The 18,508-nt window shown below is 35.1% G+C and overlaps 1 protein-coding gene and 1 pseudogene across 6 annotated transcripts in view; one reads left to right on the top strand and one right to left on the bottom strand.

The window, feature by feature from the left end:
* ADAMTS3 (ADAM metallopeptidase with thrombospondin type 1 motif 3) overlaps positions 1 to 18,508 on the top strand; it is a 223,273-nt gene that overhangs the window by 134,912 nt on the left and 69,853 nt on the right. The window lies entirely within an intron of this gene.
* Positions 16,364 to 16,482, bottom strand: LOC120588491 (uncharacterized; annotated as a pseudogene).

Genomic DNA, 18,508 nt, shown 5'->3' with positions numbered 1-18,508 from the left:
TATCGTGCTTTGTAACATTAAAGCTTATAAGCATTATGGGAAACAGCAAATTCTTGGACCTGGATTCTCATGTTGGTTGCTTTAGTATTATGACGTAATGATAGAGCTTCTAATGGTCACTTCAGAGGGAATTTGCTTTACATGTCCTCAGACTGTAAAATCTGTCAGTATTTATTGCCAAAAGATCTTTAATTTTATCACATTTTTATGTATGTTATCTGTCATATTGAATCCATTTTCCCCAATATGTCCACTTGAAAGATAAAACCACTATTCAGTACATTAATTTTGTGTGCATTATTTATTAGTTCAGTTCTTGGTGTGTTTATTTATATAAATGTATTTTAATAACTTCCATGTTCTAGGAACTTCAAATGTTAGAAAATAAAGGACTCTCTTTTCAAGATACTTTACAGTCATATGCCAGAAAATTGATGTTATAAATATACCAATCTATGATATCTATATCATAGCATCTTATGGTTTACAGCATCTCTTTAGATGTGGTACCCTGGTGCATTGCACAACCGGCAGACTATAGTGGTTTTGATGTATAATGTATACTTCTTGCCTTCTGGGAACTCCCAGTGAAGCCAAAGAAAATAGTTGCAAATAATACTGTAATGTAGTAGTATACGTGTAATAAAAGTATGCATCAAGAATTGTGGGAAACACGAATGGCATTGTGCTATGGAAGTGTGAGAAAGATTTCCAAGAAGTGATTGGCAAATATGAGTAAAATATTTACCAGACATACAAAGAGGTAGAACTAATGTGAGTAATTTTTCCAGTTGTGCTGGAAATGGCTCTCATTTCTCCAGCTGATAACCTGTCCTCCTCATGACCACACAGCTGCATACATCTTTATGCAATTATGAGGTCACATCTGGTAGATACTAGTCTCTGAAACAATTTTGTTCATATATCATAGAAGACAGTATTGTCCTTAGTTTTGTTGCTCCTACAAATATGAAATTTCTCAACCATTATTTATCGAATGCTTTCCAACGTGCCAAGCCTTGTATTGTGTAGGCACTATGGATGCAAACAGAAATGAATCATGGTCAATTTCTCAACAACTTTATAGAACGAGTAGGAGAGGAGGCAAAACAAACAAACTTAAAGTACAATAGAGAAAATGCAAAATAGATGTACTTATAAAGTGCTGTTATAGTATTGTTTTAAAAAAGCTTCCTGGAGGTGGTATGTATTCCTGTACACATTAAATAAGCATTCTTTAAAAGTTGCACATAAATCTCCTTTTTCTTTTTGTCCTTTTTTTTCTTTTGAATAGCATTTATTGACTTTTTTTCTAGTTATAATACTCAAAATTTTGGAAAAAATGAACAAAATTTATAAAGGAAATCCTTTTTAGAATATATCCTTTTTTCTCTGTGCATGCCCATGTATATATGGTTCTATGTTTTGAAATTGGACTTTTTCATGTTTATTGATTCCTTCTAGTCATTCATACATCACTATGGAATTTATGACTGTTGGGCTCCTTAACTTTTCATATCCTTGCTCAAATTTTATTGTGATGGGCAAACTCATCTTATGTAAAATAGTAGTTTTTGAAATAGTAAAACCAGAACCACAATTTTAATGTAATATGTTACAGATTTTTTGAGAAGTTTGCTTTACACTCCTTAAATTGTTGTTGTTTTTAACCTCCAGAAATTTAAACTGTATCTCTCAGACAAGCATGATGGTTCAGGGGATGGACTGTAGAACCAAACTACCTGGGTTCGAACACCAGCTTTTCTGCTTTATTGTGTGACTCTAGGCAAGTCACTGTATCTGTGGCTCATATTGCTCGTCTATAAAATGGAGACAGCGTCATCTATTTCATAGAGTTGTTTCAAGGATTAAGTTAATATATTACTCTGACAATGGTGCCTAGAATATAGTAGGTATTAATTTTGTTAATGAGATGTATATTAAATAAAGAAAAAAGAGATAATTTTAAAGAAAAATCTTTTATTGCTATAAATATAGAATATGCTGGTTTCATACCAAAAAAGAAAAATAGAGATATTAATTAGTGTTTATATTTAAAGTCTATTTCGAAAAAATAGTTCAATTGGTAAATTTTTACTATTCAGTCTTAAATATTAATATTAGAAATTACTAAAGAAAATATCTTAGGTATGAAAATCTATGTAGTACCAATAAGCAAAATATTTTGCATTCATTTTTAACCTTTTATGTGTGTGTTATGTCATATTCATTTCCATAATACAGAAAAAACAATGGCATTCTTTTTTTTTTTTGGTAATGTACATTCATTTGTGTAGAATTATACATTTCAGAGATGTCTAATTACATGAAGAAATGCAAGCAAATTAGTGTATTTGTACAAGCTGCTTTGATACGTCGATCAAAAATTAGGAAAACAAAAGTCAGTAAAAAGAAATTTCCATTTGACATTTTTAACTCCTTATAGAATCTTATTAGTGTTTATATTTAAAGTCTATTTTGACAAATGTGAATGGCATCAAGCCATGAATTTAGGAAGCACTACAAAACCAAAGAAGGATAAATAGGAAGAAAACCATACTGAGGTAGTGAAATCCGAAGACAAAAGAGAGAAAAAAAAAACAAACACAAAGACAAAGGGAACATTGTAGAATCAGCCATAGAGAAAAAGAACATTACTTTCGAGGCAACGACAATATGACTGGCAAGTTGACTTCTCAATAGAAAGGATGACAGCCAAAAGGCAATGGAATCATATTTTTAAAGTGCTGAAAGAAAATATCTTACCAAAGTAACCTTTCAGGTTGGGGGTCTATATCATTTTCATCATGCAGCAACATTGCTCGATTTAAGGTTCATCATGATTGCACTATTGATTACTGTCAGATACTAGGACATTCAAGGGGAAAAAATTAATTTATGGCATGAAAGGCATTGTTCCAAGATTGTAAGAAGCACATGAACTGTGCAGGGATAAAGAAAAGCAAATGCCATCAGGGCAGTCAGAGTGATTCTGTAATTACATAGCCTTGCCCCAGTGAAAAAGATATTGGAAAAATTATCCATGATTCAATGTCAGTAACATGGTGAGATTAGCAAGCCATAATGGCCTTTCTGCATTGGGAGCTGGGATAATCATTTGATCTATCTTTCTGTCCTCCTCCCTTTAGAATAATTCTTCCTACAGTTTTGTAATAAAAAATGTGCATTAACTATATACAAATTAATCCTAATGATACTAATACTTAATCTTTGAGTATAGCTTACTAATTTTGCCAGCTTCTTAAAAATAAAGGACTATTTTATTGTTACCCATAATAATTCATTGATATGTTTATTATATTAACTGGTGATGTGCATTCAGATTGAAATAATTACTATTAATTAGAGTATATTCATTCAGTTAGCATTTCAGTACTTAGTAGGTAGTATGTATTTCATCAGCATTGCTGTCATATCCTCAATAAGGTTATTAAACCAAATAAGGTCTTAGTATTTGTAGCACCTTCATATTCAAATGGTGGCCAGTATCTGGGGAATGAGGGAAGTGATTGTGTTCTTTCACTGAAAGATTTAGCAATTACATTTCTTTTTCCCCCATGGCCTTTTCTCCATTACACATTTCCACTATAGCATTTGCCTAATTCATGCTCATGACACCAAATGTTATTAAAAGGTTAACTCGTATAATTTAATATAAATCAAGAGCATAGTAGTCTAAATAACTATATGCTATATCTTGAAAAACTCAAAAAATTCACTCATCTTATTATTTGCACAATACCTTGAGGTCCAGGGTAGGCCTGATGGGTGGTGTCTCCATTTTACATTGGTGCAAGGTGAAAAAATCAAAGGTGTTTGCAAGGCTCAAGATGTGAGCAAATTGCTAATCTGGTTCACTGTTTTTGTTTTTTTAGTTGCTTATTTAAGAAATTATTTTTCAGTAGTAAAAATTAATTTTATCGAATGTTATATCTCTACTTTCTCCTGTGTTCCCTGCATGGGTGCTTAGGAGGTTGTGCTTTCACTTAAAACAACCCAAATATTCTGATTTTCATCTAGTCACTGTTCAGTTTTAAATTACAAATTATTTATTCCTGTCTTGTCCCTTCAGTCTTTTTCAGAGTTTTCTTTTTTTCTATTTTCTCCTCCTTGTTACTTGCCTTTCTCCCTCCCCCCCACCCTCCCTCCCTTTCCTTTCCTTTCCTTTCCTTCCCCCTCCACTTCCCCTTCTTCCCTTCCCCTTCCCCTTTCCTTCCTTCTAGGATGCCTGAAACTCTCTGCCTTTCAATCAGCCGAGGTAAATTCACTTTATAATCTCTCCCCTATATTTTCATAATACACATCAGCCTTTAAAATTGTTGAATTCAATTAACCCTGAATTTATACATTAACAGATTTAGATGACTCTGGTCCAAGGCTGAGGTACCTCTCTTATTACTAAAAAAATTAATAGCTTATCAGCTGAGAAATTGTTTTATGCACATAATACTTCTTAACTAATATGGAAAGGCATTACTTCAGTTACTTTTTTTCTTAGATTATGTAATAGGTTAATTTTATACTGATGTGACTGAGAAAAATGAAATGTAAATAGCAGATAAAAGATGTATAACATTTTGAAAGATAAGAACATGTAGTTTATCATTTATTGTTTTACGTTCTATCATCTAAGCTAATTAAGATCACATAGAGAAAAAACATTACATTTTAAAATAAGCAGATCAGCTGAAAATAAATTGTTCATACTGTAGTATACGGTAGAGCAGCGCATTATAAATGTGTAACACAAACCCCCTGGTCCAGTATCTCCTGGAGTGCTTCATAAAGTGCAGATTCTAGAACTTGTTGCAGATGTCATGTAGTAAAATGTCTGGAAGGAGACCCGAAGAATCAGGTGATTCTTATGCACACAAGAGTGCTATAAAGAAACCATGTTTTTTTGTTTTTTGTTTTTTTTATTAACATTACCTAGAATGACAGCTGGTTTTATTTAAAGACCTATAAAGTACACTAAAGCAGTGTTCAGCATACATAAATACTAAAGTAGTTTATATCATGTCAGGAGTATGGAGGGGGAAGCCTTTTGAAGAATGATCTCATAGGCATTCTTTGGCAAAAATCTGGCAAATGTCCTGTGTACTCTAGTTAGACGTACATTAATCAGACATTCCACCCCCTAGGAAGTAAATTTTGTGGATTGAATTGAAGTGTTTTTGTTATCAGGTCACATTTTTTAAGAGAAGGAGAAGGCAGTCTTTGTGAAGAAGAAGAAATCACTCTTGCATAAATTAATTGCATCATTTTAGATTGCCATGTTATAGCCTTCAGAGATTTCAATGATATTTTCCAATGTTTCATGTTTCTATACTCACGTGTCAGATGAGGCATACGATAGAATAGATTTATATTTAAATCTTTTTATATTTAAATATTTTTATATTTAAATATTTCTCTTTTCTATAAAACATAATACTGTTTTATTTTCTTGCTTTATCGAGGGTTTTTTGTTGTTGTTTTGTTTTCTTTGCTTTGCCACTGTTCATGTCTGCTGATGACTGAGAAATCCTTGTGACTATTGATTTGGGGATTACAAGTAAATTTTAGTGAGCAAGCAAACTTGCAAATATTGAATCCATAAATAATTAGGATTGACTATATTATATATATATGTTCATGAACATATGTGTAATATCATACAATATTATAGTGTGTGTTCCTGTGTATATTATGATAAGATTAATTGTGCTCCTGCTCTTGATTATATATCTTGTGTCCAATTTTTCTTTTATATTATCACTTCTTGTACTATTAGAAACTTTAGTAGCAATTAGCTATTTTCCTTTTTCACACTGACACATTATGATCCATTTATATCCTCATTTTTCTCTAAACTCAAACCATTTGCCTAACTGTTTTGTTCACTCATTTATTTGTTTACCAAACATGTATTGATCTCTTGTGTTTCAGGATTATTCACTACTTTTTAGCACACTTCCCTTTTATAAAAAAAAAAAAATTGGACACAATCATCAGATTTTATAAATAACAAAAAAAATTCTGTACTTCGGAACATTTATTTATGTTCCTCTGTCTATAGTTCCATAGAGTCAGTATAATGAAGAGTTCCAAAGCAAATAAGATAAAGGTACCCTAACTCTCATATTCTTCTTGTGTGAGTACAACTGTATTATGACAAGTGTTATGTAGTACACACCTAGCTTTTAGCCTTGTTGTTACATGAATTTATGTACTGCGGTGAGTTTTATTATTCGTGACTGTTCTTTGTGCTACCGAGAATTTATTCTGATGTCACTGAAGAGGGAAAATTTGCACATGAATTTACACTTGAACATTTTTTTTTTGAAGTTTTTGCTTTACAAACATTAATAGAAAATCCTCTGGGACTGCAAAAAATATCGATTAGAGTCATATGAAATAATCCTTAAACAAAGAATATTCATCAATTTCTTCAAGGTATTTTTTTTTTGTTTTTTTTTGTTTTTTTTATGTGGTGGACCCCGCTCCCGGGAGGTCACCATATCAATGTCGAACTTAACTGCAGACACCCGATTAGCATAGTGCACTGTAGCCCAGAACTCCTGGCTCCAGCAATCCTCCTGCCTCCGACTCCCGAATAGCTGCGACTATGGGCACGCACCACACCACCACGCCCGGCAAAGGATTCTTTGGGATATTGTTTTGTTCAGGTGAACCACATTCTAAGCTGATGAAATAAGTAATATGACAAAAATGAGTAGATTGTAATGAAAAATAATTAGATAAAATCTTTTAGAGGAAGAATAAAACTAAGCTACAATAAGAGTTGTAGCTTAAGAGTAGTTTAGGTAGCAAAATGTTTGGCCAATGACAGAAGGTTTAGATTTAATGAAGAAAGGAAATTTACATTACTAAAAGTTCTTGGAATAACATTTAAAGAAAATAATTTAAGTGGTTGAACATATGGTAGAAAAGATAGAAAATAGAGAAAGAGAAGAAGCATACCATATATAGAACCTGAAATAAGATGTTAGACACGGAAATGCAGATAGAATGGCAAATCTAAGAATATTATATAGCAAGTATTTTTAGAATTCGGCAATGGCCTGATGGGACAAACAAAGTGAAAGTAACCCCAGAGTCTTGATTGCCTGGAAAAGAAGTACAGGAAGATTGTCGAAGGATGTATTATGTTGAGATAAGTTAATGCTTAGAGAAAATGACAGTGAAAAGATATTGGAGCAGAATGTAGAAATGTTCTGTAATTCAGGATGTGTAACCTAAGGATTAAAAATGTATTAGAACTCTTTGACTGAGTACGTTGTCCAAGGAAATATGTGTAAAAAGCAAAAGGCCTTGAGTTATTCTCAGCCAAATGAGGAACACAGGATGCAGCAAGGGGCCACCTAGAGACATTTGGAAAACTGAGAGCGGGGAGGAATGAAATGCAGAGTTGAAAGCCTGGATCAGTGAATAGAACGTGTGACAATCTACTCTATTGAAGAAAGGAAAATGGGCTGGAAATGGAGACAGTGGTATAGAGAGATGGGGAAAGAAATTCTCGTTTGACTCAGGTCAGTTTCTGTAAAGAGGGAGCTATACTGACTGAAGCCTGGAATGGAAAGAGGTAGAGAAGGTTTTCTACAGGGTAGAGTCTGAAAGCTATTAAGTTGCAGACAAGACAAAGCTGAAATGTACTTCCAGCAATGTTTTGTCTAAGCGCATGCTTAGACAAGGTTAAGGAGTTTATAAAATATTTAAGAGCACCTGGCATATAGTAGATGTTCAATAAATGTTTGTTAAATGAATGAATGATCTTTCATTCCTGCCTTGTATACAACCTATGGCTTTTGGTACATTTTCTGAATACTAAAAGTGTATTAATAGTGATCTTAGTGGAATAGTTATATGGCAACGTAAGCTAGAGGCCAGATTGGCAGCACTTTCTGAGGGATGCTAGAGAGAAAAATAGAGGTATTAGGCAAGCTCCACCAAAGTGTAGAATCACAGAAGCAGAATTCTGGAGGTAGGAGGGTTCTTTCAGGTCATTGAATAGCCAAACCTTCTTATTACACAGCTATGGATTTCAGGCCCAGTTTTGTTAAATAGCTTACCATATATATGTCAAGGTTCAGTTCCAGAAAATTAAAACCACACTAGTTATTTTAAGCTTGAAAGGATTTAATATAAATAATTAAGTGCACATTAAATTGTTGGAAGGATTGGAGGAGTGGCCTCTAGGCTTGGGCTCTGGGACTAGTTCCCAGAACCATACAGCAGATTGGCCCACCCAGGCAACTGCTGTTTCAAGTCTAGTCAGGGAGGGAGAGAATGAGCAGGCTGCTGCGGGACCTGTTGGCTCCGAGAACTTGTCACCGAAGATGTTTTCTGAGGATAACAAACTGCCACTACTGCTACTGCACTTTTGGTATCCACACAGCTGGAGACTTGACCTAGGATGCTGTTACAGAAAATGTGTCTCCCCAACCACATTTGCCACTTCTGAATTCCAAACCTCACATGAGTGCATCTTACTGGCTCAACCCAAATTCTCAACCGGAATCCTAGCTACAAGCATATTGGGGCACATAGTTCACTTTTTATGGGAGTGTGTACCACAAGCAGGTTGAAATGGATGTGGACTGCCAAGTAAGCAAATTTGCCACTCCTGTTCCCATAACCACTGAGACAGAACATGGGAGCCCTGTTATGAGCCTTTCTGTTATCACTGAACACACAGGCACAAAAAATAGATAGTTACGCAGATTCAGTCCTGCCTTCTAGAAATCACATTCTGAGATTGAGACCTATAAGAAAAGTGACTACTTAATTTACTGTTCAAACCAGGAGACATTTGAAAGTGAAAGAAAACATTACTAATATTTATGCCAGGATAATAGGCATGATACAGAACTGGCCCAGGAGAACCAGCCCCAAGCCTGTCTATAGCACATTTAAGGTTCTTTATGATCTTACTTTAGCCAACCTTAGTGAGACCACATCTCTCAACACAAATCTTCACTTACATTTTTGTTCCTTCCTTTTTGAAGTTCTATTCCCCTAATATGTCAGTACTTTCTAGATCTTCTCCACATGTTGTGTCCATTGTCGTGTCCATTGCCTGGAATAGCACTCCCTATTTTTCCACATGTCTAACTTCTGCGAATCTTTTAAAATCCAACTCATACATCACCTCCTCTTGAAACATTCTCAGAATTCTTCCAGGTGGAGTAACTTGGTTCTTCTTCAGTTATATACTTTATATACTTACCTGGTATGAAAGTATCTGTTTATATATCTTTCTCTCCTATTCGGCTATGACATTCTGAATGACAGGAACTGGGCTTATTGATCTTTTATTCCTAGAAACTAGATCAGACTCTGTGCTGGAAAATTGCTCAAGAAATGTTTGGAAATAGATGGGTAGAAGGAAGTAAGGAGAGGATGGGGGAAAAAAAACAAAAGAGTGAGGGGAGCAAGCAATGGAAAGAAAGAAGTAGAAAAGAAAGAAAAAGGGAGGGAAGGAGAGAGCATGAGGAAAAGTTCTAATGAACCTTTTCTTGTAATTCTAACATTTTCATTTGTGACGATGCTTCTTGTATTACCAGTCTATTAGATCTCTGTGAATTGAGATGAAATAAATTCATGTTCACTTAGAAATAGATTTACTACTTATAGTTTGGATTTCCCTTCTGATATTTATTTAATTTCTTATTAAAAATTATTGGGGTGATATTGATCATAATTCAATGTTTCAAGTGTACAATTCAACAGCATGTCATATATATATATGTGTGTTATATATATGTAAATATATATGTGTGTATATATATATATACATATGTATATATATGTATATAAGATTCCTGGATCATATATATATATATACACATATATACATATGTGTGTGTGTGTGTATATATATATATATATATATATATATATATACACACACACACACACACACATATATATTTACATTACATTGTGTGTTCACCATCCAGTTAGATTTCCTTCTGTCACCAAATATTTGATCCCTTTTATCCTTATATCTACCCCGTCCCCTCTTCTCTCTCGTAACCACTGTCACTGTTCATGTCCATAAATCTCTGTTTGTTAATCATGTTTGTTTGTTGCTTTTAGATTTATATCCCATGTATGAGTGATACCATGTGGTTTTCAACTTTTTCTGTCTGACTTATTTCACTTAACATGATTATTTCAAGATCCATCCATGTTATTGCAAATGGCAGTATTTTAACTCTTCTTATAACTAATACTCCTTTGTATATATGTACTACATCTTCTTTAGCCACTCATCTAGGACACTTCAGTTGCTGCCATGTCCTGGCCACCATGAATAATGCTGCTATGAACATCGGAGTGCGTGTATCTTTTTGGATAAATGTTTTCAAGTTCTTTGGGTAAATACACAGAAGAAAGATTCCTGGATCATATGGTAATTCAATTCTTAGTTTTTTGAGGGACCTCCATACTGTTTTCCATAGTGGCTATACCAATTTGCAGTCCTACCAGAAGTATATGAGGGTTCCTTTTTCCCCACAACCTCTCCAACACTTGTTATTACTTGCCCCGTTGATGATACCCATTTTAACAGGTGTGAGGTGGCATCTCATTTTGGTTTTGATTTGCATTTCCCTAATAGCTAGTGAAGTTGAACATCGTTTCATATGCCTTCTGATATTTAAAGAAAATGTCAGTATTTATTTGATGACAGTCAGTGTTTAAATATTTTTACGACATTTGTTTAACCAGCAGATAGGTCATTCCTCAGTTTGAATTGAGCATATCAATTTCGGGGGGGGGGTTTGCACTAAAAATCCAAAAAGATTTTTAAAATCTAGGAAGCCAAGCTTAGGTACAATAAGACCTAGTAAACCATGAACCACCTTTGTTTCAATTTCTTTCACTTATCACAAGGTAATTCCTTTTTTGCACTCCAAAAAGACAGTTTCATTTTACCTGTTGTGGCCCTTAGTGTTGATTTTAGGGGCCACAATGAGCCTTGATTTAGAGAATTTATTTTTTGCCTTCACCTCTGTAACATAACTTCTTGAAGTTCACCCCTAATTTTCTATCATCTAAATATGATTTTTAAAAACCTAGTTTGCAATTCTCCCAAAAACTCAGTGCAAAACATTTTTAGTGAATATTTCAAACAATGTGTTCTTTACACTGTAAGGCGATACCTATGTTTGCTAAGATTTTAATTTTTTTTAATTCTTTCCATGTTTTTGTTAAGTAACAAGCAGTTTTACTTATTTACTTATTTTTATTTTTATTTTTTGGCTACTCTTGGAAGTCAGTTTCTTTCTGTAAACACTTTTATAGTACCTTTTGGCTCAGCCAGGTTTTAGTGAACAGAGAAGTTCAGAATAGAATTTTTTTTGAGGTTTACTAAATGCTGTTCAACTTAAATTATTCTCCCTTGCATATGATACCCTGTGTTGCAAAGACATTTTTAAGGAGATTTACTATCTCATAAATATATGATTTTTTTTTAATTAAAAGAGCAGTGTCAGAGTTTTTACTATGAACATTTCACTACTAACTTCCACAAGTCCACGTAAATGTATATAGAAAGTCATTTAGGGAAAAATGAATGACTATAGAAAATTTTAAGTCATGTTACAGAGTAACATGTGGTAAATCCAAGCTTCTATAGCACTATATATATGCTCTGAGCAAAACTCAATTAAGTGAACTTCTGCTTCTGACCAAGATGAAATAGCAGACTGGATTTACCCCGTTTTAAACAACCAGACATGGACAAAATATAAGAAACAATAGTTTACAAACACTAGGTATCTGGCAATGCACAGTGATCCCTAAGAGATGAGAAACAAAAGAGGTGAGCCTCAGCATTGCCCCAGTTTCCTGCCTGGAGAGTTTCCAGTCTGAATCCCAGGGAAGGAGAACTCAGGCTGAGCCTGACAGACACTCAGAGTTGAGAAGTTTGGGCTGAGAGTCTGAGAGATGAAGGTGGTCAGAGTTCACAGCACTGAATATGGGAGAAGAAAGAGCTCCAGACATGTAGAACTCTGAGGGTCTGTAGAAGTTCCCCTCTAGTGATTAGCTGAGACCTGATCAGCACATTCATGTGAGGAAACTATGCAGAGCTTGGGAAAGAACCATATGAGAGGCTTAGAGGTAACACTGCCTGCACTTCCTGGAGCTGGGAAAAGTGCTTGTTCCCCTTAGGCAGACTGGACTATCTCATGATTCACCCAGTATTGGAGAGAGCACACAGAAGGGTCTTGCCTCAAGTGTTCTGAATACTTAGTTCTAGAGAGCCTTGTTCTGATCTGATTAATATATCTTAAAAGCAAGACCTAAAAGGACCAAACTGTTTTCAAGTAGCTTAACTGCATCTAAGAACAAAGCTCAAGAATATTTACAGGAATACAAATACATTCAACAGCCAAGGTAAATTTTCTGTTGGAAATCTGATCAAAATTACCAAGTATGCAAAGAAGCAAGAGAATACAACCCATACTGAGAAAAATCAGTCAAAATCAACCAGAACTGCCAGAAATGTAATAATTAGAAGATCAAACATTAAAATGTCTATTAAAACTGTATTCCACATGTTAAAAAAAAATGGAAAATACAAATACACTCCCGATATTTTTGCTTCCATATGGTCAGCACTATCTGGGAGAATATATTACACACTTACTGATATGGGTGAAATACGAATATAACTTTCTTTCCCCTGGAATATTTTATTACTTAGACTAAGAATAGTTTTATTTTAGAAAATAAGTGTTATTAGTGGAAATTCACTTTCAGGTTGGCTCAACAATTTTATTTGAATGCAAAAAAAAATGCTGTGTTATTAAATTTAACTTGGATATTGTCATTTGTAAATTAGGAGTTATACTATTCCATTCATAATATTCGATAACAAAGTTCTGTTATAAATTTATCTTAAATTTATAATAATTACTATGGCTCAAATATATTGATCATATATTATATAATTATAAAATCTGACCTTCCATTTGAACATAAGACAAAACTATTTGACCAATGTTATCCAAACAAGCATAGCACTTTAGATTTTTTTTAAAATATAGAATGACCACTTCTTCAATATTTTAATGTTATGATATGCATTTTTAATTCTATGTTTTTATAACTACTTCAGTAAAAATTTATTGGAGGTAGCAAAGTCAAATATTATTGCATTTAAACAAAAAGACATAAAATGAATTTTTAATCACAGGATAAAATTCTGTCTGTGTCGTGGATATATAAATATTAAATAATCAAAATGTCACCTTTACTCAACCTTTTGTAGGTTGTCTATAAAATCTGGAAAAATATATGGCATATTTTTCAGAGAAGAGATTGCAGATGTCTTTGACAATTTTATATATATAGGGTGATGCCTCCAGACTGTATAGTCAATGTGCTCTTCTTTAAATGGTGAATGAGAAGATTGCATCTCAGTGATAAATCACTAGACTTCTACATTGTCATGAAGTATTTTATATCATAATGTAGATTCTATAGTGTAGCACATTTTTCTCATGAATTGTATCCCTAGCCAAGGGTTTAGCAACAGATAAATTATACAAATGATCAATTGCATATGATCCAAAAAAGTCATAACAGTAAACATCTTTCATAATTTAAAATAGTGAAATCATAGACCAATTATTAATTATGGAAATTTAGCCAGGAGGAAGATTTTAGTGTCCTCTAGCCTAGCTCATTTATTTTACAGATAAGAAAACTGGGGTTCAGATGTTTGGCATCTTTCCCAAAACCATACAAATGGATCAAAGTAGAGCTGAGGCTAAAGCTCTGTTCTCTATATTATTTTTCTATTTCTACATAACAAATTCACCAAGAACTTAGTGGCTTGAAACAACATTCATTTATTAGCTCACAGTACTGTAATTCAGAATCCAAGGTGACCAGACTGGGTTCTATGCTTAGGGTATTACAAGGCTAAAATCAGAGTTCTAGCCAGGTCGAACTCTTATTTGGAGGCTCTGGGAAAGAAACCATTTCCAGGCTTATCAGGTTGTTGGCAGAATTCAAGTTCTTGATGCTGTAGAACTGAAGTCCCTGTTTTCTTGCTGGCTGTTGACCGGGGTTTACTGTCAGCACTAGATGCCTCTCTCTGGTCCTTGCACAGACTCCCTCCATCTTCAAAGCCAGCAATAGCACATCAAAGCCTTCTCATGGTTCCATTTCTGACATTGCTTTCTGCAACTGGCCAGAGAAAGCTCTCTGCTCTTAATAGTTAATGAGATTAGATCAGCCCCACATGGATAATGCCTCTATTTTTTAGTCAACTCTTATAATCATAGAAGTCATATCTCATCACATTCACAGGTTTGGGATCTTTGTGGGGCCATTTTAGAAAGTCTGCCTACCACACTCCTGAATGTATTCTAATTTTCTTTGTATTAGTCTATACAGTCATTCTGAAAGAGCTATACTATAAATAATAATAAAAAGTTTTGAAATACGTATATAGTTTCCTTATATCTTACCCCAAAATAACTTCGATATTTATGTGGTTTATTCCATTATTTTGCAAGATCTCTGCTTTCTGCCTTCTTTTGCACACCTTATCTAAAATTGTGCCTACCTTACCTTGTTGCTTTTACTCCTCTCATTCTGTTTTTTTTTTTTTTTAATATTTATTTTTCAGTTATGGTTAACATACAATATTATATTAGTTTCAAGTAGACAACACAGTGATTAAACACTTACATAATGATCACCCCAAGAAGTCTAGTACCATCTGACACCAAACATAGTTATTACAATATGGTTGACTATATTCCCTGCGCTATAATTTACATCCCCATAACTATTTTGTAACTACCAATTTGCATTTCTTAATCCCATCCCCTCTTTATCCATTCTCTCAACACCCCTATCATCTAGCAACCTTCAAAATATTATCTATGTTTGTTTTTGTTTTGTTTGTTAATTTCTTTTGTTTTTGTTTTTGTTTTTTTTAGATTTTACATATAAATGAAATTATATGGTATTTCTCTTTCTCTGTCTGACTTATTTCACTCAGCGTAGGTTAATCCATGTTGTTGCAGATGGCAAGATTTCATTCTTTTTTTTTTTACAACTGAGTAATAATCATTGTATATATGTACCACTTCTTTATCCATTAGTTATTAAGGGCCACTTAGATTGCTTCCATTTCTTGGCTGTTGCAAATAATGCTGCAGTGAACATATAGATGCACATGTCTTTTTGAAGTAGTGTTTTGGGTTTCTTTGGATAAATACCCAGAAGTGGGATTACTGGATCTTCCTCGGTCACTTGTTCTAAGCTTTGTTTTAAAGTCTATTTTGTCTGGGGTATTGCTACCCCAGCATCTCTGCCTCCCATTTTCATGAAATGCCATTTTCAATCCCTTTACTTTCAGTCTGTGTATGTCTTTCAATCTGAAGTGAGTCTCTTAGGCAGTATATGTAAGGGTCTTGGTTTTTTTATGCATTCAGCCTCCCTATGTCTTTTGATTGGAGCATTTAATTCACTTACATTTAAAATAATTATTGATATGTAGTTATTGCCATTTTATTATTCATATTTTCATCATTTTTTTTTTCTTTCTTAGAGATCTTCCTTTAACTTTTCTTATAATACTGGTTTGGTGGTGATGAACTCCTTTAGCTTATTCTTGTCTGGGACACTCTTTATCTGTCTTTTGATTCTAAATGATAACTTTACTGATTAGAGTAATCTTGGTTGTAGGTCCTTGCTTTTCATCACTTTAATATTCCGTGCCAATCCCTTGTGGCCTGCAAAGTTTCTGTTGAGAAATCAAGTGACAGTTTTATGGAAGCTCTCTTATAGATAACTAAGTGCTTTTCTCTTGCGGCTTTTAAGATTCTCCCTTTGGCATTTTAATTACGATATGCCTTGGTGTGCCTGTTTGGGTTCATCTTGTTTGAGACTCTTTGTGTTTCCTGGGTTTGTGTGTCTATTTCCTTCACCAGATTAGAAAAGTTTTCAATTATTACTTCTTCAAATAGGGTTTCAATTTTTTTCTCTCTTCTCTCCTGGTACCCCTATGGTGTGAATACTGGTAACTTTCATGTTGTCCCAGAGGCCTCTTAAACTATCCTCATTTTTATATTTTTTCTTTTTTCTTTCTGTTGTTCTGATGGGTTGTTTCCTGCTACTTTATCTTCCAAATCGCTGATTCGATTCTCTGCTTCATCTAATCTACTGTTGATTTCCTCTAATGTATTTTTCATTTTAGTTCTTGTATTCTTCATTTCTGACTGGCTCCTTTTTTTTTTTTTAATGCAAGGCAACCCTTGATTGACCTCACAGATTACAAAGACCTTGTCAGCTTACAATCTCTTATTTTTTATGCCTATAAAACCTGGTCTTCCTAGGTGGTCTCCCATCCAAATATTAACCAGGCCCGACCTTGCTTAGCTTCCAAGATCAGACGGGATTGGGCTTATTCATGGCGGCATGGCTGTAGGCTGACTGATTCTTTTTTATGTTTTCTATCTCCATTTTTATGTTCCCTGTCTCTTTGTTTAAGTTCTGACTGAGATCATTGAGCATCTTTATAATAGTGTTTTGAACTCTTTCTGGAGTTTGCTTGTCTCCATATTATTTAGTTCTTTTTCTGGAGCTTTGTTCTGATCTTTAATTTGTGACATATTTCTTTGCCTTCTCATTTTGGCTGCCACCCTGTTTTTGTTTCTATGTATTAGGTAGAGCTGCTGAATCTCCCACTCTTGGTAGACTTTATGTAATAGGTGTCTTGCTGGGCCCACTGGTGCAGCCTCCCTAGTCACCTGAGCTGGATGTTCCAGATATGTCCCTTGTGTGTATTGTGCATGCCCTCCTGTTGTAGTTGAGCTCTGATTGCTGTTGACATGTCATTGGGAGATATGGACGCTCAGGCTGATTGGTTGTGAGGACTACTCATGAGTACAGTGGAGGAGCTGTTGTGCAGGGGCTGACCCTGTGGAACAGGATTTGCTTTGGCAGGGCTCTGGTGCCTCCTTAGTCTGCCCTTTGGGTATGTGGTTTGTGGAGGTGGCTAGATGGTGCTCTAGTGTGGTCTGAAGCTGACCACTAGATGTGTTGATTCTGGGGCCTCTTGGGAGAGGCTATAGTGTGGGCCAAGGTAAGCCATTGCCTGTGCCCTGCCTGGGGCCACTTGTTATGAACTACAAAGTGATCTGCAGATGATTGCCACTCGTACTGGGCTTGGAGGTGCCTGGAAGAGGCTAAACTGCAAACTGAGGCCAACTGCCACTAGTGCTGGGCTTGGGGCTGCTTAGAAAAAGGTACAGGGCATGCCGAGGCCAGATAGTTGCTTGTTCAGGGTTTGTAAACCTTTGAGAGGTTTTAGGAAAGTCCACAGCATGAGCCACAACAGGCCATTTGTGTGGAAATCCAGTGCAAGCAGGTTAGGTGGGCCCACAAGTTGGATAGGACAGGATTTCAGGGAATCATCAGGGTGGGGCAAACGGCGTTAGGTTGATGGAGACTCAGGTGCCCCCCCACACCCCATTCTGTTTTTATTATTCTTACCCTGCTTCATCATTCTTATCACTGGAAAGGTAATTCTATGTGGGTAAGCTCTATGTGCTGTGTCTACTACTGTACTCCCAGTGATTAGAGCAGGGCCTGGTTAATTGGCCCCATTCTTTAAATATTTATGAGAAAGAATAAGTGAAAAATGTCAATATTCATAGTTTGGCTATAACAACTTGTTTAAATTTGTATTAAATTGTTCCCTGTGCCTTTGGAGAACAATTTAGTATGCTTAAGTAGTTTCTGGGGAAGTTCGAGGTAAAGAAATCTTTTACCTTTAATAAAGTAGTGTATAAGAGGCAACTGACGGAAATAACTTGGACTTTGAAATTGACAATTGTAAAATGGAATCCTACCTCTCTTTTATGCAATTGAGCTTACTTAGAAAACTTCAACTTTTAGCAGTGTGAGAGTACTAGAATATAACCTAGTAAATTGGGCATGGGGATGTCTTTCTCTACTCTTCAATTTAGTAGAGCTCAACTACAAAAACTGTAAGTAAGAAAGAATGTAATATAAGACTGTGAAGGGTAGGTGGCCAACCAGAGTCCCTAAGATTTGAAGCCTATAACTGCTGCCACCACTCAAACCTGCCAAAGCACTGGTACAGCTGCTGCCATCTGACCACTAGATCTAGAAACAGTCTTGCCAGTAGCAGTGGTGGCAGGACTCAGTCATCCCTCTCCTCAGACTCCCTTAAGAAGCTTCAGATGGCATCTTCCATGGGCAGTGTGGTTGACAACACAGAACCAACAAAATGTATGCTTTCTCTCTAAGGATTAGCTAAGTTGGCACATTGAGAATATCGCGGAGATTTTGAGGCTGCTGAGAGATACTGCATGCAGCTCTAGAGACAAGAGCAAGACAATACTGATATGTTTTTATTACTTTGTTCTATACCCTTCCAGTATTAAAGGCTGGACAGACCTGTTCACTTTAGCACCCTGGTAATTATAAA

The sequence above is a fragment of the Pteropus medius genome, unplaced genomic scaffold (genome assembly GCF_902729225.1).
Source record: "Pteropus medius unplaced genomic scaffold, Ma_sr-lr_union100, whole genome shotgun sequence".
Classification (NCBI taxonomy): Eukaryota; Metazoa; Chordata; class Mammalia; order Chiroptera; family Pteropodidae; genus Pteropus; species Pteropus medius.
Note: the sequence above shows the minus strand (reverse complement) of the source record. Positions and strands in the feature narration are given on the sequence as shown.